The 25,255-nt window shown below is 44.8% G+C and overlaps 1 protein-coding gene across 2 annotated transcripts in view; it reads right to left on the bottom strand.

The window, feature by feature from the left end:
- The window catches only part of ZZZ3 (zinc finger ZZ-type containing 3), a 66,641-nt gene extending 51,024 nt beyond the window's left edge, over nucleotides 1–15,617 (bottom strand). For both annotated transcript variants that reach the window (XM_031968854.1, XM_031968855.1), the window contains exon 1: nucleotides 15,533–15,617. The gene's annotated coding sequence lies outside the window, so the exon portion shown is untranslated. The remainder of the gene's footprint in view (nucleotides 1–15,532) is intronic.
- Between the last annotated feature and the right edge of the window lie 9,638 nt (nucleotides 15,618–25,255).

The following is a 25,255-nucleotide window of genomic DNA, read 5'->3' as shown; positions in this document are numbered from 1 at the left end:
CTTGCTCTCAATTCAGAATACAGTTTTGTAAAATGATTATACATGTATAATCTTAAAAAAAAAAAAAATAGATAATGGAGTTGATGAAATCCCCAAATGAGAACATAGGGAGCAATTGTGAAGAGGATCCAGAACAAAGCTTTAGAGGGACCCCTGAGTGACTGGTTATGATATGAAAGACAGCAAGAAACCCCAAGAGAAAAGTAGAGTTCTATCCAGAAGCCTATCCAAAAGAGCTAACAGTGGCAGAGGTGGCAGAGCCACCAAGAATTAGATTTAGGACCTGGAAAGATCACAGTTAACTTGCAGAGAGCATTCAGGTAGAAGTGCCAAACTCTGGGGCTGTACCACTCTTAAGCGAGAGGAATGGGCCTCAAGTAATGATGTTCTTATGAGGTTCTCAGCTAAGTCAATATGTATGGTTTCTCTTTGGAGTTTAAAAAAAAAAAAAAAACTGATTTAGAAGAGAGTGAGAAATGAAGTGGAGGAAGAAGATAGATTTTTTTTTTTCAAGTAGTTTAACCATAAAGGGAGGAGGATTTTACAAGGTAAAACTTTCCAAGAAAACAGAGAATAATTATTTAAATCATATCTTTATGGGCATGGTGCCGAGCAAAACTGCCTCCGATTTCTATTCTTCAAAGATTTTCACCTCTATAGAGTATGACAGACTAAGTCTTCATTTGGATGAACCTAGGAAGTGATTAAAAGGTACTGCAGAAATGAAATGTATTCACTCAGGAAAGGGGATGTTCAGGAAGATATCCTTAAGAAGCACCCTGGAGTCACAAACACTGAAGTCTCTCAACTCCAGCTAGCTGATCTTCTCAAAACATTGTCAGTTTACCTTAAGAACTCTTGTGACACCCCCCTAAAATCCTGGACCAGCAGCCCTGGGGAACCCTAGCCCCAAGAAAAAGCCTTCTCTGTACAGGGAGGGGCTGTGCCTGAATGGAAAAGGCCTTCTACATGGGAATCCCTTAAATTTGATCAAGGCCCCCTCAACCCCAAGTGTTGCCAAGACAAACTGTGCAAAGCTGACTCCTTCCTCTCCACTACCCACTACCACTGAAGGGAAGGCAGACCCCAAAGGAGGCACTTTTTCTGGCCCCAAAAGCAAACTTTAAAACTTTCCTTTCTTCTAGAGAACATACCATTCCATGTACATGATCTCATAAATCATGAAAGAAAAACAACAATCTTTATTCGAAGTATTTGGAAACTGGGAATTTTGGTTATCCATCAACTTAATTTTATATAGACCAAAACCCATTCTGCAAATAAACCAGCTTTCTCAGCGACATCTACCTACTGAATAATAATAGCAGCAACAACTACTGGGCTTATACCCCAAAGACATACTAAAGAAGGGAAAGAGACCTGTATGTGGCAAAATATTTGTGGCAGCCCTGTTTATAGTGGCTAGACACTGGAAAATGAATGGATGCCCATCAATTGGAGAATGGTTGGGTAAATTGCAGTATATGAATGTTATGGAATATTATTGTTCTGTAAGAAATGACCAGCAAGAGTGAAACGAGCAAGGCCAAGAGATCATTATATACTTCAACAACAATACTATATTGATGACCAATTCTGATGGACCTGGCCATCCTCAGCAATGAAATCAACCAATTCATTTCCAATGGAGCAGTAATGAACTGAACCAGCTACGCCCAGCGAAAGAACTCTGGGAGATGACTAAAAACCATTACATTGAATTCCTAATCCCTATATTTTTACCCATCTATATTTTGGATTTCCTTCATAGGCTAACTGCACAATATTTCAGAGTCTGATTCTTTTTGTACAGCAAAATAACAGTTTTATCATGTATACTTATTGTGTATCTAATTTATATTTTAACATATTTAACATCTACTGGTCATCCTGCCATCTGGGGAGGGGGTGGGGGGAAGGAGGGGAAAAACTGGAACAAGAAGTTTGGTAATTGTCAATGCTGTAAAGTTACCCATACATATAACCTGTAAATAAAAGTCTATTAAATTAAAAAAAAAAAAAAAAAAAGAAAAGAAAAGAAAGAAAGAAATGACCAGCAGGATGAATACAGAGAGGCTTGGCGAGACTTACATGAACTGATGCTAAGTGAAATGAGCAAAACCAGGAGATCATTATATACCTCAACAACGATACTGTATGAGGATGTAATCTGATGGAAGTGGATTTCTTTGACAAAGAGAAGATCTAATTCAGTTTCAACTGATCAGTGATGGACAGAAGCAGCTACACCCAAAGAAAGAACACTTCTACACGGGAAATGAATGCAACCTGTTTGCATTTTTGTTTTTCTCCCCGGGGGTTATTTCTACCTTCTGAATCCAATTCTTCCTGTGCAACAAGAGAACTGTTCAGCTCTGCACACATATATTAGATCTAGGATATACTATGACATAGTAAACATGTATAGGACTGCTTGCCATCTGGGGGAGGGGGTAGAGGGAGGGAGTCAGAACAGAAGTGAGTGCAAGGGATAATGTTGTAAAAAAATTACCCAGGCATGGGCTCTGTCAATAAAAAGTTATAATTATTAAAAAATAATAGCAGCAACAAGCTTCCATTAGCCAAAGTTGTCTGCTCTCTTCTCTCTGGAGTACTAAAGCTTCCTTTCTGGTTAATGATGTCATCTCTTTTCAACATGAAAAAACTGGGTAGCAGTTCTTTTTGTGATGGTAAAGAATTGAAAATTGAGTGGATGCCCCTCAGTTGGGGAATGGCTGAATATGTTATGATATACAAAAGTAATGGAATATTATTGTTCTAAAAGAAATGAGGAACAGGCTGATTTCAGAAATTCCCGGAGAGACTTATATGCACTGATGCCGAGTTGAAAAAAGCAGAACCAAGAACACTATACATGGCAACAACAAAATTGTGTGATGATCAACTGTGATGGAGCAATTCAATGATCCAAAGCAACTCTAAAAAAAACTTTGGATGGACAACACCTTCCACATCCAGAGAGAAAACTACAAAAAAATCAATGTGGATTGAAGCATAATATTTTTACCTTTCCCCCACCTTGTTTTTTTCCCCATGGCTCTTCCCTTTGTCTGATTTTTCTCTCCCCACCATGACTCATATGAAAATATGTAAAAAATTAATGTACATGTATTATCTTTTTTAAAAAATGTTAAAAAGAATAAAAAAGCATGAAGGAACTGGATCAGGGTAATCTCTGAGCCATATAGGGTAGGAGATCTTTGCTGCCAAGGCCTGAAGGATCTGGTTGTACTCCAGCAGCCACATCAATCTTGTCCAGTTTTTATTCGGGTTTTCTCTATTCCATATGTCAAGCAACAGACCTAACTCACAGTCGACAATACCGAGTAAAAACAGCCATCTCATCAGGAACTTGCATTCTCTATCTCAAATCCAAAGAAACCCAAGTTACTGTGCCTATCTTTCTCACAACACAAACCCACCAGACCCAAAAGGAGGAGCTAAGTAGGTGGAGTCCTGAATAATCCATAATCTCAGAGCATCAAACCCCTCAAGCTCCTAACCCTTCTACCCATAATAGCAATTCTCCAAATAAAGTGTAAACTGCTTTTCAACCCTTACAGCACCATAGAAATATTAGCTGCTGCTATTGTTAAACAGTTCAAATCCAGTTGCACATCCCTATTAGGTCTGTGCCCACTGATCAAGTCACTTTCTCATCTGTAAAATAGGTATCATTGTAGCCCCTACCTCCCAGGGTTGTTGTGAGGATCAAAGGAGATAAGATTTGTAACACAGTATCATACTGTCTCTAGAATGATGCAACTCTTTAAGCTTCTTACACATTAGCTGATTTTTTTTTTTCAGGTATCATGTTCTTGGAATAGGGAACCCTCAGGACCAATACAAATGAGCCATTTCAAGATGGGGATCCTGGGAGGTTCAGGGGCTTACTCTGCGTCCCATAGGCAACTCTCAGAAGCAGAAAAGAAAGCCAGCTCTTCTTGGTTCTGAAGCAAGCTCTCTGATCATCTGACCTATTTATATATTGGTCTGCCTAGAAAACAGTAGAGAAGCAGCAAAGATATTGAAACAGTTCATCACTTCAGCAAAGTGGCAAACAAAGATAAATTGTCAAAAATCAACAGCATTTTATAGTATAACAAAATCAAAGTAGTAATAATAGATGATCCATCTGCTAAAACATTCAAAATACTTGGAAATTTTCAAATTACAAAATAAAGAAAATTAAAAAAAAAAAACTCGAGCTAGAAGATATATCATTCCCCTCTCCCTAACTGATTTCTGGTATCTCCCTTGACAGTTGTTTCCCATTCCCCTCTTCCTAACAAAGCTTTTGTCCTTTCCTAGATATCCTCTGCCATCTGTGACTCACCATCATAGTGAGTGCTTTAATTTTCATGTCTATGTCCCAGTCTCTCTTCTGCCAGCTTCCCTATTTCCCAAGAACCTGCTCCAGTCATCTAGATCCTCTCTCCTTGTTATTTTGTCCTCGACTCCTTGTTGTTTGTTGTTCCTTTAGACAATACAGGAATTGGCCATTTCCCTCTCTGGCTCATTCTACAGATGAGGAAACTGAGGCAAACAGGGTAAAATGACTTTTCCATAGTCACCCAGCTAGGAAGTGTCTGAGGCCACATTTGAGCCCAAGTTTTTCTGATTCCAGACTCGATACTCTCTCCATTGAGCCATCCAGCCACCCTTTATTTCCAGTTCATTTGCCAATCTTGCCTTTGTGACTTCAGTCTTCTATCACATGCTGTCTACTCCCATGGCCACTAGCCCCACCTGAGGCCCTCTTCAGTCTCCCTACCTCTAACCCTCTCCTTTCTAATCCATCTATCCTCCACACAGCCATCACAAAGATTTTCCTAAAATCCTAACCAGGTCACTCCTTACTCACCACTCAAAAATCTCTAGAATCAATTATAAACTCCAATCTTTGCCTTCAAAATATGACCCAAATCTACATCAGCTTTCTTCCTGTACTGCAGTCTAGCCAATCTGGGCTTCTAGCTCTTTCTGAGATTACTCTTCGCCCCGTTTCCTCACCTTGCTCCAATATCCTCCATACCTGAAATGGGTTCCCTTAGCCTGGTTTCCTTCAACCAACACTTTCTACATGACAGCCTAGCACAGCACCTTGCCCGGGAAAGGTCCTAGATAAGGGTTTCTTCTTCTGTTCCCTCCTTAGGATACTTTTGACTTGTTTTGCGGTGTGTTTCTGTGCATGTGGGCACTGGCTCCTCCCCAGAACTGAAGCTCCTTCCTTGAGCCTGCTGACACCATCAGCTCACAACATGCCCCAAATCTACTACCTTTTGCAAACAAACTATTAGCTCTCTCCCTTTCAACCAACTCTAGGAGCTTGTGAGGGGCTGGCCCAAGGACAGCCGGGGGATCTGGGGACAAAGGAAGGTTCCATTTCAACCCTATACCTGAGTCACAAGAGCCGTGTCTGGAGACCCACAAAGGAGAGAACAAGAAAGTGGGGGGTTTTGATACTCTGCAGCCACATCTGTCTGACTCAGAGATTTTCCCTCATACTCCACACCTGGAGCTTCTAGACATTTGCTCCTACCGTGTTCATATTTTCTAGGGATCTACAATCTCCCGGAGCTTGTCTGCAAAGTCACATCTGCTCTAAGCACTGCCTTTTAACCACGAGCGTGAATATTCCTTAAAAAATCATCAAGGCAAAACAAATTTCAAGTATTTCCCACTGGATATTCCCAGGAAAAACTAGCAACTCTAAATCATTTGTTACAAGTCCTTGTCAACAGCATTATACCGGATTATTTTTTTTTAATTTTTTTTTTTTTATTTAATAGCCTTTTATTTACAGGATATATGCATGGGCAACTTTTATACTGGATTATTTTAACACTGGACTGTTCCAAATGACAAGCTGGGGGCTTCTGCTCAAAGGCTCCACCTCCCACCCCACCCCACCCCACACCACCCTAGGGCAGCTGCTCAATCACTTGTCAGGAATGTGAGAGGGGGTGGACCTTCCTCCACCTCAGGGATGCTGTGAAGCTCTGAATCCCTCAGTGAACCTCTATTCTAGAGAGAGGGTCAAGTTTGCCAGAATCAGCTGTTGACTACTGTTTAAAGGGAGGCATGCAGGTGAGAAAACAATGGCCTGTCTGCACTGATCCATTATCTTGAGGTTTTCGAGGTCCTTTACCCATAATCACCTTTTGCCTGTACTACAGCCTTGGCAGGAAGTGCTATTATTATTTTCATTTTTGCAGATGAAGAAAATGAGTCTGAGGTGAAATGACTGACCCAAAGTCACGCAGTCAAAGCACCAGAGACCTCGTCTGAACTTGCAATGACTTCACACTGAAGCATCATGCGCCAAGTATTTTCGCTATTCAAAGAACCTTAAAACAAATGCCAAATGACATTTCATCATTTGTATATGTAACATGGTCCTTGCTGCTTTGGGTGGGCATTGCAGAGGAGAGGGGAAAAAACCTGAAAAGTCATAAAATACAAAATGATTCCTCCTATTGGAGGAGAAATCAACTCATGTACTTCTATTGAGGAACTGTCCTGAAACAACTTTCTATTGACTTTTTCCTTGCCAATTTAAAAACTAAGTTACTAACCTCAGCCAGACGCAATATAAAATGTGACCTATTCTCACACCATCATTAAGGCAGGCTAGTTGACAAAATGTATCTGATCCTCAAAGAAAGTCCAGGTCATGGTGAGAAAGGATAAACACCATCCAACATTCTGTAAGTACAAAGTTCAGCGATCTGAAGCTGTTTTCTGAAAGCTCCAGTTTCCCTTTTATATTTAAAAGTGGAGAACTTCCTCTCTAATTCCTTGTGAAATATAATTTTTGATGTTTTAATGATGCTAATGAAGGACAATGTTTTTATTTACCTCAGCCATTTACTTCACTGGTCTGTAATAAACTAGATTATCTCATAGAAAATTAGTTTTAACAACTTGCAAATAAACTACAATTGAATCTGATCCATTTCTCCAAATAAATATTTTTCTTTTTTACCTAGAGCAAAGCATTACACTAGATGAATCTCAATCTGGGAATAACATCAAAAGATGGTGAATTACTTGGAGCAGAAATCGCCACAAGTTAAAAGGGACTCCAATCTGCTCCGAATACCAATTAATACTAGCTTCTAGAACAGCCCTTATAGCAGTGGGATGACAAAATGCAGAGACAGGCCCTACAGCTGAGAAGATGCCCAGACACTCTGCCAAATGCATTTTCTATTTCGTGTTTGATCAGCAGGGGCCCTCTAGAGAAAAGAGGAGTCCATGTCAAAGAAATATCAAGGAAAGCAATCACTTGGGACTGGCAAGAAAGCAAATTCACTTGGAGATACAAAAGACCCAGGGCCTCAAGACATAAAAAGGGAGGGAACAAAAGGTAAAATAGCAGATCCAAATCTCCAACTACATTATAAAGCAGCAGTCATCAAAACCACCTGTTACTAGTTAAAGAAATTAAGCAAAACAATGTGAAACTCAATAACCCAATATTCAATAAATCTGCTAAATATGCATTACCTATGAAAGAATTCCTAATCTGAAAGTGGGAAAAACTGGAAAGCAGTCTTGAGGAAATTTAGCTAAAACCAACATCTTCCACCATATTTCACAAAAAATTCAAAATGGATGTAACATGAATATTTCAGATCACATCTTTTAAAAATTTTGTGTATTTTCATTGCTATGAGTCAGGAATAATTTCCTAACTAAAAAAGAGATAGAGACAATCACAAAAGAATATAACATACAAAAGCTTTTTTAACAACCAAATTAACTAACCCCTTCCTCCAAGGTTACTAAAGGTCTTTTGATTATTAAATGCAGGGATCTTTTCTTAATCCTCAATCATGACCTTTCTGCAACCAGCCCCCTATTAAATGTCCTCACAATCAACCACATGGAAGAATGCTCCAAATCATGAATATTAACAAAAAGGCTAATTTTCAAAGGATTTCACTTCACATTCTGCAAACTGAGAAAAAAAGAGAAGCATCAGATGTTCACCTGCCTGGCTGGTTCTCAAGCACATCCTGCTGCTTCAGCCTGGAAACACCCAAGCTCAATCTTCAGCCCACGTCTCAAATCAAGGGGTTCTGAACTCACAAAATCTTGATAACTGCATTTCATTATAAACTGGATTAGATTTTTTTCCCCCATACCTCTAATTGGAATGAATAAAGAGCCGATTTAAGGAGGGCAAACAAGGAATTCACCTCCTGGAGTTCCATCATCATCAGAAACTCATCATTCTGCAGGATGAGCCTGCCCTGTAGCTCAGCCTTGCTCAATTTCTCCTGTCTCCCTGACTGAAGGGATCCCAAGCCTTAAGTTTCTTCTTCTGCATTTGTATTCTCACCACCACCACCACCCTCCCCTCAACAGCTGTGCACATGAAACTTGTTTCCTTTTCCAACAGGGTACTAGATTGGCAGAGGAAAGTAGTCGTGTCCTTAGCAATGTTGACTATATTTAAGCCCAGCTTTTAAAAAAGTCCTTCATGCTACACTCATAAAAATATGAAGAGAGGTTGGGGACCATCCGGCCTATGGGCCCACAAAGTCATTTGCTAAGGCAACCTCGGGCAATGATGAGCTAAAAGTTAGGTACCTCCCGCTGCTTGAGTTTTAGAAACTGATCATTTTGTATGACCTGGGAATGTTATAAATATCCAAATGGCTCTCGATAGAAAAAAGATTCGCTCCAAGCCCCCCGCACCCTCTCATTCTTCAAAAATCTGCCCTTGTCATTAACAACATTTTTCTACTGACTTGGATGAAGGTAGAAATCACGTTGAATGAATTTGCAGAAAACTCAAAGCTGCTTATGTTTTGAGATGACACAGACAAGTTCCAAAAAGGTCCTGACAGGCTGGAATATAAGACCCAATCTAATCAAATAAAATTGAACAGTTCTAAGTTGGATTACAAAAACAAGCCTGCGAAGTGAAAGCTGGGAGCAGGATGCATGCAAAAAGACGTGGGGGTCTGTGGCCTCCCTACAAGATCATTTAGGTCCCGAGAACGTGGCAGCCCCAGCACGGAGGCAGCCTCCAAGTCAAGCCGGCACAGCGCGCTGCTGAGACCTCTGGAGGAGGGTTCATCTCCAAGCACCACGTCTCAGCAAAGAGGTTTCTTAGTTGAAGCCTGGCCTAGAATGGGGAAAGGCCTCAAGATCACACCCGAGGACCCAGGGAAGGCAGCAGGAAGGGAGAGGCTCAGCTCCAAGGGCCACCTCAGACTCAGAATCTTCTCCAGAGCCAGCGCTGTCAAGAGCCATGCTGAGCCAGGAGCTGAATAGGAAGGAGGGGGAAGGCCAAAGGGCACAGCTCCAACAGAACCCTCAGCTTCTAACAGCGCGCTATCACACACGTCCACTAGGGCCACCTCAGACAACAGCGGCAGAGAGAGCGTGACCCACTACAAACTGCAGAGCGGACACTAACATGGGGCAGAAGGAAGCTTTCCTCCAAACACCAATCCTCATGGGGATCTCGTGAGGTGCATCATCTCCAGGGAACTGCAGAACTGTAGTCTTAGAACTGAGAGGGATCAATCACCAAGGTCACAGACAGAGTGCCAGCAGGGATGGGAAGTCACTGGCAGAGCCTGAAGGATTTGAATCCAATTCCATGACTTTGACTCTTGCATTTTCTCTACTGAATGAGGAATTGTAGGTCACTCAGAGGGCAACGGAGAAAAAGGAGAAGGGTTAGTGAAAGAGGCAACAACCCAAGCCTGTCGTTCTAACCCTAACCCTAAATGACAGGAAAAGAAGGTGGACTTGTTCCAATAATCACAAAGTGCCCATCCTAAAGTTAAGAGACCTAGAATTAGTCAGAGTCCCTGAGAAGACAGAAAGCCAGGATGACAAAAGAACGCAACGGAAGCATGGTCCAAGGATCCCAGCCTCAGAGCAGGGGTGTCAAATGGCCCAGCAACCCCAAGGAGTAGAAGACGGTCTCCAGGGAAGACCAAACTCTCAAGCCAGGAAAGGAAACTTTTCTGGGGTCTCATCTAGGTCTGCCTGTTTACAACTTCCAGCCATTGGTCCAGGATTTAGCACCTAATAAATGCTTTCCTTCCTGCCTCCAAGCAGAGTTCAAGGTAAAGGAAACCTGACAGAGAGTCAATTTCACTCATTAATGTGTATTCACGTGCCAGGAGCCGAGCCAAGAAAAGCAAATGGCAAGCCTTGCTCTCACGGGGAACATGCAAACAAACAACTGAGCACCAACAAGTCAGTCAACAGAGGGAAGACGCCGGCTTTGGAAGGATGGAGAAAAGCTCTGCTGGAGGAGGTGCGATTTTAATTGGGACTAAGAGAGGGCGATGGGGAGGGACAGCACATAGCACATGGGGGCAGTCAGAAAAAGACTTTGGTTGTCACTGGATCACAAAATATGGGTAGCAAGTCTGGGTGGGGGTTCAGATTCTAAAAGGCTTTGAATGCCAAAACAAACTATGTACAAAAAACCCAAATCAACTTGGGACACTCCCAGCCTCATATCTCCCTCATCCACCCCAGTCACAGGGATTTCTTCCCCTCTTCCTCCCCCGCCAGGGGCACTCTCAACACCTCAATGCCCACTTTCTCCTTATCCTCACACCAGAACTTCAGACTCTGCTGAGAGGGGAGCTTTCTTCCACCCTGTGGGCAATACCATCAGCCCCTTGCCAGAGCCCTGGCACAGTCTGAATTTGAATCCCAAGGGCTTAATAGTGATAAATCTTGCATTCATTACTTAGGGTCAAAAATTAAATGGATTTAACGAAGACCTACCTGAGTACAGAGGAGGCAGGGACATGCAACAGAAAAGCTGTCTAAAGCAAGGTGGCTTCTCTCTGCTCTTCTCCCTCCCTCACCTCCAGCTGCCATGATATCCACATCTGGTCTGACCTCTCACTGGCTGCCTACCCCATAGTTCTAATTGTCATTCCCCTCTCAAGATGCTTCCAGACTGCTCTGGAGAAGGGAGAAGGGAATCAGCACTTATACAGCACCTACCAGGTGCCAGGGATTGGGCTAAGTATTTTCTACAACTATGATCTCCCTGGTTAGCTCCTAGTTCATCAAGTCCAGCAGTGTGACTACCGGGCTTATATCACAGAGATCTTAAAGAAGGGAAAGGGACCCCTATGTGCAAAAATGTTTGATGCAGCCCTTTTTGTAGTGGCTAGAAACTGGAAAACGAATGAATGCCCATCAATTGGAAAATGGCTGAATAAGTTGTGGTATATGAATGTAATGGAATATTATTGTTCTGTAAGAAATGATCAGCAGGAGGATTTCAAAGTGCCCTGGAGAGACTTACAGGAACTGATGCTGAGTGAAATGAGCAGGAACAGGAGATCATTATATACTTCAACAACAATACTATATGATTCTGATGAATGTTGCTCTCTTCAACAATGAGATGAACCAAATCAATTCCATTTGTTCAATAATGAAGATTACCAGCTACACCCAGCAAAAGAACTCTGGGAAAGGAGTGTGAACCACAACATAGCATTTCCAATCCCTCTGTTTTTGTCAGTTTGCATTTTTGATTTCCTCTTCAGGCTAATTTTACATTATTTCAAAGTCCGATTCTTCTTGTGCAGCAAAATAACCATATGGACATGTATACATATATTGTATTTAACATATACTTTAACATATTTAACATGTATTGATCTCCCTGCCATCTGGGGCAGGGGGTGGGGGGAAGAAGGGGAAAAGTTGGAACAGAAGATTTTGCAACTGTCAATGCTGAAAAATTACCCATGCATATGTCTTGTAAATAAAAAGCTATAATGGAAAAAAAAAATTAAAAGAAAAAAGAAATTTGCATATACTATGTTGACTGTGAGAGGGAAAAAATAGACTTTTGCCTCATATTATCAGTCTTCTGGAAAAAAAAAAAAAAAAAGTTCATCAAGTATCCCTTTCTCACCTGGCTTCTGCTATGCTTTTTGTCTTCCAGACCAAGTGAGTGCCATTCCCTCAACCTGACATTCCATCCTGCCTTCTCACTTTTGGCCAGCTCGTCACACAGGTCTCTTCATTCACTTCCATCTTTTGGAATCCCTGGCTCCCTTCCAGGCCAAACTCAAGCAGCCCTTCCTTCCAGAAGACTTTGCTGAAATCTCCAAGTAGCACTCTCTTAATGCCAAGAAATTATGTATCTGAGTATACTTCATTTTCCCTCAACAGAATGCAACAAAAAGAAAGAAGGAAAAAAAAAGCTCTTCAAAGAGCTGATGGGTTCTCACACAAAAACAGGATTACTAGAAACTGGGTTTGAATCCAGAGAGGAAGAGATGGAAGGAAGAGAGGTAGATTTAGAAGAAAATCTTACTAAAACCAAGTGGGGATCCCCAGCTATTAAAAGGGTCTCTTGAGGGAGGAGGAATTCTTGTACAAAGTAGGAGGGAAAAAGGGAAGAATCTGAGACACCAAAATCTCAAATGTTGCATTGTCTCATTTATTCTGTGTATGACCAAACATAGATAAATAGAATAAAACCAAGATTTTTCCATTTTTCAGTTACATCTTATTTCTCTGGCACCTGTGATTTGACAAAAATGAATTTTCCAGATGATTTTGGAAAGTTATCCTGGAACAGTAGAAACTAATTTTTTTTTCTTTAATGATGATGTTTTAAAATGTTATTACTCCCCAGACTTCAAAAAAAAAAAAAAAAAAAAAAACACGTCCTGAAAATAGCCTATTCTTAGTTCTGGGTTATGATGACCATAATACGGTAGAGAGAGCTTAGCTTTTAGCTAGTCTATTGCTAGATTAAGTGATTTAATCAAATTATTACAGATCAACTGTTGTACTAAGCTATAAGGCCTAGGTATCTCCTGACAATTAAAATGAAGTATTATTTCTTCAACCTTGAAGTCAGAGCCAGTTTACTCATAAAGCATTTTGCTACCCTTAAGTTGGTTGTTTCGTCACAAGTACTACCAAAGCCATGGGTGAGGTGATGAGCCATGATACACATGAAACACAAGCACCCATGCCGAGACTGTACTTTAAAAGGTGAATACTTGTCTCCAGTCTTGTTCATATTACGTTTTCCCTCTTCTACTGGGGGAAAGAGGTCCCCAGAAATGCCAAGACACACTGGTAAGAAGGAGGTAAATGCCATCTCTGACACAGAGGTCTCCCCTTCTGGGCAGCCCAGAGAATTCCCTCTTGGCCATGCTCTCCGCCCCATACCTAGACATACTTCCACAAGGAGGGGAAAAGGAATAAACACTTATTAAGTACCTACTCTGTGCCAAGCAGGTGTCAAGTACTTTACAAATGGGATTTCATTTGACACTCACAACACCCTGGGAGGTGGGTGCTTCTTATTATCTCATTTTACAGAGGAAGAAGCTAAGGTAGGCAGAGAGGAAGGGGTCTTCCTGATGCCTTAAAGCATCCCTTCCAAGCACAAGCCTTACCAGGGCACCGCTCTCCCCCAACATCAAAGACAAAACCCTCCGAACCTGCGGGAGCCACACCTGGGACCCAGTTGCTACCGCCCCATCCTGGCTTCCTCCGAGGTCCCTGTGCCCCTTCTCAGAGAGCATCTCCAGTTTAGAGTGTGTGAGAGAGGGAGGCGCACAGCTCTCAGTCCCCACTAACCCATCGGCTGGTTTGCGTCCGAAAGGTTAAAAGTCCTCTCAGAAACGTCAGAGAAAGAGCCGCGAGGGGACACCCGTCTCCCAAGCGGCTGCTCCACGTCCCCTTCAATGGGACACCGAGATGGAGACCGGCCTGCGCAGCCCCGGCGGGGTCCCCGACACACACTTGCCGAAACAGACCTGCCAGGAGCGGCCGCGCGCAGCCCCTTCCCGGGTCAGGGGCGTGAGTCTAAGTCCGCCCGGGCAGAAGCGGCCCGCGGGGCAGAAGCGGCCCGCGGGGCAGAAGCGGCCCGCGGGGCAGAAGCGGCCCGCGGGGCAGAAGCGGCCCGCGGGGCAGGAGGGATTCCCCAAAGCGGACCTTCCGACCCCGACACCTTCCGCGCCCCCTCTCTCTCTCTCGGCGCTAACACAACGACAAGGACAGGAGAGGCGGGCCGGCACCCGGGTCTCTGAGAGAGAACAAGGAGGACCGCCTCGCGCGCATCCCAACGCCGCCTCCTCCGCGCCGGGGACGCCTCCCCCGTGAGCCGGGATGACCCCGGGCCCCAGGTCTCTCCCCTCCCCCCTCGGGGGGCCGGGCAGATCTGCACCGTCTGCCCCCCCCCGCCCCCTTTCCGGAGCCCCGGGGCGAGGGAGGCTGGTCCCCGCAGGGCATCGGGCCGGCCCTCTGGCCTGTCAGGACCCGGGAGGGGCTCCCAACCACGCTAAGTGGCCAGAGCTTCTGGGAACCCCTCCAGCCCTGTCCCCCAGGCGGACCCCGAGAAGGGGGGCTGCAGAGGCCCCTACGTCCCCGGGGGTGGGGGGCACGAGCTGCCAGGAACCTCGAGGGTCCCGCGGCTGCGGCCTGATCAAAGTCCGTTCCCAAGCATGTGAGCGGGACCCCCGCGGGGCCACCCCCGGGAAAGGCGCGCCCCCCTTCCCCGAGGGCTGCCTCAGTTTCCCCATCCGGACGCAGGGACCACGTTCGTTAATGACACGCGAGGCACGTGGCAGCTCCGGCCTCGGACGCGCGCCCGCCCCCTCGGCATCCAGCAGGCGCCACATAGGTGCACGCTGTCCCTCGGCCGCGCGTCTGTGGGCGCTCCCTGCCCCGCCGGGCACGTGGGAGGGGCCGCGGGAGGGGGGGAGATGCGCGGCGGGGGCGGGAAGGAGGAGGGGGCGCCAAACCCTAAGAGACGCCCGCCGCCGCCTCCCCGGGGGCTGGTCCCGCGGCCCCGTCACTTGCCTGCTCCGGAGACTTGCGGGCTCCCTGGGCCCAGGGAAGCCCGACAGCGCCGCCGTCCAGGGCCCCGGTTTCGGGCAACCCCCTCCCGCGAGAGCCGGGCAGTCTCGCGAGGCCGCCTAGTCCCTCCAAATCTCGCGAGGCCGGGCCGAAGCCAACATGGCGGCCGGGGCGCGACTTCCGAATGGGATCAGTCTGTCACGGGGGGAGGCAGCGGCAGGGGCTCAATTCCAAGGAGACTCGGCCGGCGCGGGGTCGTGGGGTCGTCAGGGTTCTGTCCCGAGAAGGACGGTAGGGGGAGGCGGGGGAAGAGCAGAACGCGCGCGGCGCAGCGGCTTTTAACAACTTCAGCACCCAAGTTTCACGTCAACCCAGCTGGGCTCCCGACGTATCACGTGGCCGTCAGCGGCCCGAGAGCTCATCACGTGGGTCTTGGCCGAGCGCGCGCCCAGCACCCCGCCCCCAAGCGCGGCGGCGGCGGCGCAAGTCTGTGCGCGCGCATCCCGCCCCACGTGGGGACATCGCCACTCAGACCCGTCTCCCTCCCTCCCTTCCTCTCCCGTCTTCTCCCCTCCCGGGACTCTACGCGCCGCAGAATCCGGGTCCCGCGGCCCCTCCCCCGCCCTCCTCCGCGTTCCCGCACCCGCCACGTGCCCCAGCGGCTCCCCTCGCTCACCTCGGGCGCTGCGGAGCTGACGGGAGACGGCGGCCGGCGGGCGGCCCGTGGCCCTGGCGGTGGCCGAGAGGGAGGCCGCCCCCGGAAGCTCGGCCGGCCGCCGCACCGCGGCCCCTGCGCGCCAGCCCGCCCGCCCGGCGGCGCTTCCAGGTGGGCCCGCCTCCCGCGCCTGCCACTTCCCGCGGCCTCCCCCGCGCCTGCTTCCGGCCCCTCCTTGGTTCCCTCCTCCCCCCCTCTCCCCTTTCCCCGGCTCGGGCCCGCGGGTTCGAATCCAGGGCCCCCAGGCAGCCGCGCCCCGCTACTAACGGAGGCTTTAGTCGTTTCTGAGAACGGTAGCGAGAGGAAGCAGCTGCCGCCGCGGGCCCAGCCCTTTCTTCCGTGGCCGGGCCCGGGAATCCCGGGTATAGACGGGCTCGGAGACGGAAGCCCCGGGTTCCCCAGACAGCATAGGCCCTGGCCTCGAGAAGCCTACGTCGGCCGCCTGAGGGCGCTCGGAAGGCCCGGGGTTCGAGGGCAGCGCGCCCCCTCCGCCGGCCGTTTCCTCCTCGGGGAGCGGGGTGATCGCCTCCCCAAGCGCTAGGTCATTTTCGGCGGCGCCCGGCGGCGGTCAGGGAGGAGTCTCCCCGGCCCGGGGAAGCTCGGAGAACCGCTACAATGTAACCCTCCCTGGGAGGCGCCGGCGCTTACTATAACGTAGCTGCCCGGGGGCCGCTCCCTTCCCGCCGGCCCCCCCCCCCCCCTTGCACCGCCTCCTGAGGGCCCAGAAGAGCCTCCAAATAAAGGGGGCTGCTCTCCGGGGGCCACAGCCCGGCAGGTCCGCGCTGCAACGTCTGCAAGGCCTCCGGGCGGGCGGAGGGGCGGGGGTGGGCTAGGAGCTGGCAGCCTACGGAAACCCCCGGTCCTCGTCAGAACGGAATTTAAATGCACACAACACAACGCAGGGCTGTAAGAGAGACCCGTTACGGGAAACAGACTATCAACACTTTTAAAAACCAAGTATACCCCCCCTTCCCTAAAGCCTAGGATCGCTGGCCTACCTGGGACAAACTCCCCCAACCCACGGATTACCATCGGCTCCCACAGAGCCACCGGGGCGTCTCTGACCTGTATTTGGTGTTGGAAAAGGCTTTTTCAGGCGGGTTGCTACGGGGAGACGGAGGCAGGTGTCTGTGATCCTACTTACAAATACTGCTGCCAGCTGGAAATGCTTTCTCATATTTTACTTTGTTGGGGCTATTGATTTTTTTTAAAAAAAGCTCTATTCGGCAAAATTGGAAAAACTGGAAACACTGAGGTTAGGGGAAGAATTTGTACCCAAAGGAGGGAAAGAAGCCATCAAAAAAAAAAAGATGGTGAATTTGAGGTCCATAAAATTAAAAAGCACATGCCAACCAACAAAATCACTGCAGCTAGACTTAATAATGGTCTAGTGGGGGAAATTGTGGGTAAACATCTTTAGTAATGGTCTCCTTATCGAGATGCAGGTAGGAGCTGACAATGGTCAAAGTGATGTTTAGAACCCCCAAGAGCTTTGAGTGTCTTATTTTGTAAGTGCTTAGAATGTACCAAGCATTATGCTAGAAATCCAAAGACCTTCCATTTTATCACCCAGGTCCTCCATTATCTGGCTCCAGGCTGCCATTCCAGATGAATTACATAATTCTTCCATTATTGCTGCTTCCTGTCAGTGCCTAACTCTTAGCCTTTGTGGAATTGACACTCTCCTTGAGGACAGGGACCATCTTCTGCCCCTTTTTGAAGGCAGGGGCCTTGTGACTCCCCCCTGCTTCATGATTGCTTATTGGCTGGCTGGCTTACTCTCCCGGAGTCTGGAATGGTCCCTGTTCCCATTTTCCCTTTCTGTTGCTGCTCCAGTGTGGCTTCAAACACAGAACTTGAATGATTCTTTTCGAAGTGTTAGTGCTCTCTGCAGCATGCGCACCCCTACCTCCCAGCAGAGGCATTTCCAGTGTATGTGTTGGACATCTACTCATCCAGGTACAGAGAGTTTTCTCCAGCAGAAAGCATGCTTCTTGACAAAAGGTACAGACCTACCCTAGAACCTCAGGTTGGGATGGATGAATCTGGAATTGAATTCCTAAGTCAATACATGATCCTAAGAGATGGGAAATGCTACAAATCACTGATAATAAGAAACTGCAAAGTTAACAACTCTACATGGTCACTTTATACCAATCCTGGTGAGAAAAATGAAACTCCACAATGTTGAAGATTCACAATCCAAGAGAAGTAATCAGCTGGTTCAAGCAATCTAGAGAAAAGTAATAAAAGTTAATAATGTCTGACCCACCATTCCATAAACCCCAGGGAAGTAGGTGATAAAAATAAAGGATCTAATTTATGGAAATATAGAGAGAGAGGAATTACATATGTTGGATCACTTGCCAACTTGGGAGGAGTGGGAGAAGGGAAAAGAAAAAATTAGAATATGGTTTTATAAGGATAAATGGCAAAAATTATCCATATATATATTTTGAAAATAAAAACCTTTGATTAAAAATAAAGAAAATAAACTTAAAAAGAAAGAATCTATGACCCAAATAGTCATAATATGCTCATTAATAGTATTAAGGCATTGGAAAGAGAGAGTACCAGTTGGCTGGGGGAAAATAATAATGATGACGATAGCTAATATGTAGCGCCTACTATGCCAGTCACTGCAGTAAGCATTTTATGATTATCCCATGTGAGATATCCTCACAACCACCCTGGAAAGTGGATGCTATTACAATTTCCATTTTATAGAGGAGGATACTGAGGCACACATAGATCAAATGACTTGACCAAGATCAACCAGTTTGTAAATATCTGAAACTGGATTTGAACTTGGGTATCTCAGCACTGTATCTATTGCTCCATCTACATGCTTCCAATAAATGGATGATGCTATGTTAATGTAAAATACTCACTGTAAGAATTTATGGATATGAGGAACTTGGACAAGCATCCATGAGAAGAATTCTATGAAATCCAGGTCAATAAAGCAGGAGGAGGACTACATATTCACAGCAACTGCAGGAATATAAGTGAAAGCAACAGTATCAGGATTCAGGTTAACTGTAGCATTTGCTATGGACCTGAAAACTGCTGGAGCCTAGTCCCCAATGTGGTTGTCACCTTCAATTTGGAAACAGTGAAACTTGTAACCCTGCTATCGTACCTCTGGAAATGTAACTGATGCATCCTCTTTGTTAGTTACATGAATGGTTTAATACTTTTGCTCCTTTATACATTGGATTCGATTTTTCAACTATAAAATGTAACTCTTTAACTCCTTTTGCTACATAAAAACTTGATTTGGCCCTTTTTAGTCTCATATTTTAAAAAACTTGTGGCTGTCTAGAGAAAGAAGAAGGTTTGGGGGTGAGGAGAGAAAAATATGAAACAAGGTTTTGCAAGGATGAATGCTGAAAACTATTTTTGAATGTATTTTGAAAAAGAAAAATTATTAAAAATTATAGAGGGCTGAAACTCTGAAAAGGTGTATTTGAATCTGAGACAGCAGAGCATTTAAGGCTAATTACCCATTCATTGTGAGATAATGATTCTATATACATATGTTTAGATGAGATGGTGATGTGATGAATCTCCTCACCATTGGTGCTTGCTGAATGTGTGGTGGTGAGGTAATTTTAGGCAAGGATTGGAGGGCTAAGGGAGAGAGGTTAGGGCAGATATTAGGAAAAGAGTCTCCCCCACCCCCACCCCGAGGGAAGTCTATAGAAAACATACTTAGGTTAATAAAGAGGCAAGGTTTGCTTGTAACTTGGGAGCAGATTGGTGGACTCTTGGAAACATTAGAATGCACGTCCCCTTGGTTCTTCAAGGAAGAAGAGATAGAGGCAGATAATTGGAAACTACTAGGAGATCAACTATGTGAATTTTACAATGATACTGGTCCTGATTCAATTTCTAAGGAAACATTCTATATATACAACATAAGACAATTGGCCTTAAAGAATCCCACAATTTCAAAAAAAAAAAAAAGGAAAAGTTTTAAGGAGAACAGCCAGACAAGGGAGTGTGAGGGAAAAGAGGAGGGAGATGGTACTGATAAAATAGCCAAAAGGCATGGGGAGTTGAGTGAAAGTGAACGGCATGATGATTCCCACTCTGACAGCCCAGCTTCAACTTTGCTTACACCAGAGCAGGCTTTTGACCCTCCCCCATCAATTTCACCTTCCTGGGTGGAGGGAGGAGGAGGAATAGGAGGAGCAGTGATATCACCAGGACCGCCCCCACAGCAACCCCTCCCTCTCCCCCATCATGACTCTATTAGAAAAGGCACTACTTAAAGCCAGAGGAAGGGCAGGACACAGCTGATTTTAGAATAGAAACTTATCCTGTGATTAAACAGCTTAACTCTTCAGGTCAAGTAAAGAGAAGATATACTCCTTTTAATCTAGAAATTATCAAAGCTCTGAAAAAGGCTTGCACTCATTATGGGTCTACATTTTATGTTAAGATGTTATTAGAGAATTTGGCTTTTTTAATTTTAACCCCAATGATTGGAAATCTATAGCAAGGACATGTTTAGAACCTGGACAAAACTTGTTGTAGCTATAGATTTCTATAGGAAGGACATGTTTAGAACCTGGACAAAACTTGTTGTAGCTTTTTGAATATAGTGAACTCTGTAAGATACAAGCCAACGAAATAGGCAATCTGGAGTTAATATACCAATCATCTGTAACCAACTAACAGATATAGGTTCTTATACAGACACTTTAGCACAGATTAATTACCCTATAACAGCATAGAGCAAATTGATGCTGCTGCTATCAAAGCATAGGGAGCACCTCCCAGGAAGGCAAGATAGAGGGGAAGCCTTCACAAAAATAGCACAAGGTACAAATGAACCCTTTGCTGATTTTGTGGGACGCCTGCAGACAGCTGTCATACGAACTATTGGTGAAAATGCAGCTACAGGAATTATAAGGCAACTTGCTAAAGAAAATGCTAATGAGGTTTGTAAAATAATTATTCGAGGACTACAGAAGGTTGCTCCTTTAGAGGAGATCATAAGACGCTGTGCCACAGTGGGCACAAATACCTTTTATACCCAGGCTATGATGCAGATTTTCCAAGATCCAAACATTGAAGACAGGGTCCCTTTTGGCAAGGGACTTCCAGAGACATTTGTCAGTGCTTTCAATGTGGTAAAGTAGGGCATCTGAAAGCTCCATGTTGGCATAGAGACAGAGTGAGAAAACAGGGTGGGAGAACAAGACCCCAAACCCCATGTCCAAAACGCAACAGAGGCTTCCATTGGGCATCAGAATGTAGATTGATTCAGGGAAATTATATTGCCCCAGGGCCCCAGGCAAAAAAACACTTGCGGCCTGATGGTAGCTGATGCTACACCCAGAGAGTCTCTAGAAGTTCAATACTCAGACATGACCAATCAGCCAAGAAGCAATCAGAGGGGGGGAAAGGGATTGCAATTAAGGAAATTAAGGAAAATAGAGTTGTATGCAGCAGGGACTACTGAGATATCCCCTGGAGAGGTGAAATCTGTTCCTCTCTAGCCTATGGATCCCTTGTCTCCAAGCACAGTAGGCTTGACCATTTCACCTCCTCAGAGTACTTACAAAACTGTTCATCCATACACTGATGTGGGAAACTGGGGAATGTGTAGCTAATATTCCATTCACTAATACAGGTAGACAACATGTCTTATCAACCAGGAGAAAATAGTAGCATTAGGTTTACGGATACAGACTCCTAATGGGCAATCTGGTGATATTGCCCAGATTCTGATTACAAGCAGCAGAATCCAAGAATATTCTAGACTGCAGTTGTTACAACTGACCATCCTATGCTCACTATGTAAATGGCATACCATTAGAAGGTTTGGTAGACACAGGTGCAAATCATACAGTCATTAGAGGTGCCAATATCTATCTGGTGCATATGTCTGGTATAGAAGGATCAATAGCAGCTGAAGTTAGTGCTACCCCTTTGAGATGGACATTTGAAGGTGAAACGGGAGTTTTTACTCCTTTTATAGTTGAAAAAATCCCCATCAATCTGTGGGGAAAAGACATCTTACACGAGTTAGAATTACAAATGAGTACTTTGGTTTTTTAGGCAGGGCTGCTGTTGAAGGCCTGTACTTTTACCTGTTCCCATTCAATGGAAAACTGATACACCAGTGTGGGTAGAAAGAACAGTGGCCTTTAGCTAGTAAAAAAAAAAAAAATTCAGGCCTTATTAGATATAATGCAAGAGCAACTTGACCAAACACACTTACAACTTTCTCTAAGTTCTTGGAATTCCCCTGTATTTCTTGTAAAAAAGAAATCTGGAAAATGGAGGATGTTGACTGATTTAAGAAGAGTAAATGAAAGATGGAAACTATGGAAACTCTTCACCCTGGACTTCCATCTCCTACTCAACTGCCTAGAGAATGGCCTCTTTGCATTATAGACATTAGGGATTGTTTCTATTGTATCCCTCTGGATAAGGAGGATATGAAAAGATTTGCCTTTTCAGTGCCCAATGTTAATTTAACTAAGCCTTTTAAAAGATATGAATGGATAGTTTTTTCCCCCCCACAAGGAATGAAAAATAGCCCTGCTATGTGTCAAATGTATATTGCTGCTGCTCTTACTCCTAAGAAAAGCATTCCCAAAAATTATGTTGTTACATTACATGGATGATATATTGGGATGTGCAACTGAGGAGCAAATGTTAGAAGGATGTCTACAAAAGACCATAGAAACACTAAGGAATTACAAATTGTACAAAGCTCCAGAAAAAATTCAAAGACATACTCCTTTTCAATATTTAGGATATGAAGTATACCCTAAGGTGCTTACAATACAAAAACTTTCTTTAAGAACAGAGAAGTTAAACACCTTAAATGACTTTCCGAAATTGATAGGAGATATCCAATGGATGCATCTAGTGTTAGGCTTAATCAATTGCAAACATTATATGACATTTTAAGGGGAGACAGTGCTTTAAATTCACCATGCCAGCTTACAACAGAAGCTCAAGAGGCTTTGAGAGAAGTTGAACTGGTTTTATCCAACCTGGTTGAAATAGTCACTTAGAAACCCTTGGAAAAAGAGGCACCCACCTCCCAGCACAACCAGAACAAAGTATCCAGTGCTTGTGACTAGAATTTTATTAAAGGCCATTAAGCAAGCAGTACAATTATCTGGGATAAGACCTGATAAAATATACATCTTTTATACCAATGCATAAATTAATGTATACTTGAAACCATCCCAGAGTGGCAAATTTTATTTGGCATAGCTCCAAATTTTACACACGGGTCTCCATTAAAGATAACCTGACTATTACATAATTGGTAATGGATTTTTGAAGAAAACATTTCTAAGGTTCCCCTTAAAGGACCAACTATCTTTACAGATGCATCCAAACATAACATTTGTACTGTATACTCTTGTGACTTAATTATAAAGAGAGCAGTCAGAACTCCCTTTCAGTCCACTCAGCAGAATGAATTGTATGCAATCATTCTAGCTCTTACTTATTATCCAGGAGATATAAATATAATATCTGATTCGGTCTATTCACTAGGTGTGGTACAAAGAATTGCCACAGCCCAAATAAAATTTGAAGCCTCCAATATATATCAGCTCTTTAAGGAGCTGTGAGAGCAAGTGAGAAAGTATCCAGGTAAGATTTATATCTTGCATGTCCACTCTCATAGTGGACTTCCAGGTCCTATTTTTGATGGTAATTCAAAGACAGACAGCCTTCTATGTTGGCCAATTCTCCTTTATTCCAAGAAGCCCAGGAATCTCATTTTAAATATCATCAGGCTACCCGAGCTTTATGTTTGCAATTTGGAATAACAAGAGAGGAAGCCAGGAGCATAGTAAAAGTCTGTCCAGCTTGCCTTCCTTTCCACTGTCCTACACTGACTCCAAGGAAGAACCCTCATGGTTTGAGACCCAATGAAATTTGGCAAATGGATGTGACCCATTATAAATCTTTTGGTCATCTGTCTTTTATCCATGTTGTGATAGATACTTTTTCAGGATTCACTTTTGCAATACCAGCAGCAAAAGAGACAGCCCGAGTGGTCACTGAGTTCCTTATACAAGCATTTGCAATTATGGATGTGCCACAAGCAATAAAAACAGATAATGGACCTGCATATGCTTCTAAACATTTTGCACACTTTTGTGCACAGTATCAGATTTTACACACCACTGGCATACCTTTTAATCCTTAAGGACAGGCAATAGTCGAGAGGAGAAACAGAAATATCAAGACGCTCCTCCACAAACAAAAGAAAGGGGGAGCCACAGGTAACCCTAGAGAACTTCTAAATCTAGCTCGTTATACTATTAATTTCTTGATTTTTGACAAAGATGCACTGACTCTGGCAGACAGGTTTTATAACCCACCGGAAGGGCAGCGTCCAGTGTGAGCAGCTCCATTATCTTTAGATAATTGCCAGGTGATGTGGAGAGATCCAGAAAATGGTGAATAGAAAGGACCTCTAGATAGGTTAACTACTTGGGGCAGAGGGTTTGCTTGTATCTCTACAGATGGAAAAGAAATCAGATGGGTGCCAACGAGCCATGTTTGCCTTGTCCATCAGAGAGACAACCCAAGAAGGAAAAGACCCAAGAAACATCAGATAGTTTCATCGCTGACTGTGCCCACCACTGAAAGAGCATGGCAATTGACTCATGGACATCAAAAATTGTTAATGAGACTGATGCAAGATGTCATAATCCTCAGGAATCATTAGAATCCCAGAGACATGATAAGACTGTTGTAGGATTTGAAAACACTTAGGAATCATTGGATTCTCTGAGACACGATAAGACTGTTATAGGATTTGATCCTGCCAGGGGATTTTCAGGATCTCCCTAAGACAATTCAAATGGAAGTGATTCCGTTTCCTGGCGTGGCGCTTGTACTGTCCAGGTTTCTCAGGCGTACAGTAATGAGATCAGCACAGTCTCTGTAGACCTTCAGCTTGGTAGTCATCCTAATCCCTCTCCTCTCCCACACTTTTCCTCAGAGCCTCCTCAACACTGAGCCAGCTGTGAATGTGTATGTCAGCTCCATTATCAATGTGGACAACCCTGGAAATATCCTGCCAAAGTGAGTGAGCTTGTCCACAGCATTCAGACTTCTCCTTTTGCTTTTATGATGCCCTAAGGCTATTTATCTCATCTCAACTACTTAGCGCAGATGGAGCAACACTGATTAGTGCTTTCCACATATGGATGCTGGCTGGAGGAGGACTGGTATTTTCTAGGTGTTCGTTGTTTGGCAAAAATGCACACAGTCAGCAGAGAATCAGTCCATACTTTGTTGCATCTCGGCTTCAGAGGCTGTACTGAGTGCACAACCACCTTCAAACAAACAAAAAAATCCGGCCCTGACCCTCCTGTCCCCTTTGGGCTTGTGACCTTTTCAAGGTGAAGAATTTGTTATCAGTGCAATCACTGACCTTGACGACACATTTGTCCTCATCGAAGGCATTTGAAAACACGGGAAAACATCATACTTAAAACAAAAACAAAAACATAAAACATGGGAGCAAGCACACAGCCTTGTCTTGCTCCACTGATGACTGGGAAAGCCTGAGAGCAGTGCCCATTGTCCAGAACCCCGAGGAGCACACCATCATGAAAGCGAGGTGCTGCACAACTGAACTCTTCCAAACAACCATCCCTTGATGTAATTTTCCAGAAGCCCTCAGAA

The sequence above is a fragment of the Sarcophilus harrisii genome, chromosome 4 (assembly GCF_902635505.1).
Source record: "Sarcophilus harrisii chromosome 4, mSarHar1.11, whole genome shotgun sequence".
In the NCBI taxonomy this organism is placed as follows: Eukaryota; Metazoa; Chordata; class Mammalia; order Dasyuromorphia; family Dasyuridae; genus Sarcophilus; species Sarcophilus harrisii.
This window is presented reverse-complemented; position numbering and strand designations above follow the sequence as displayed.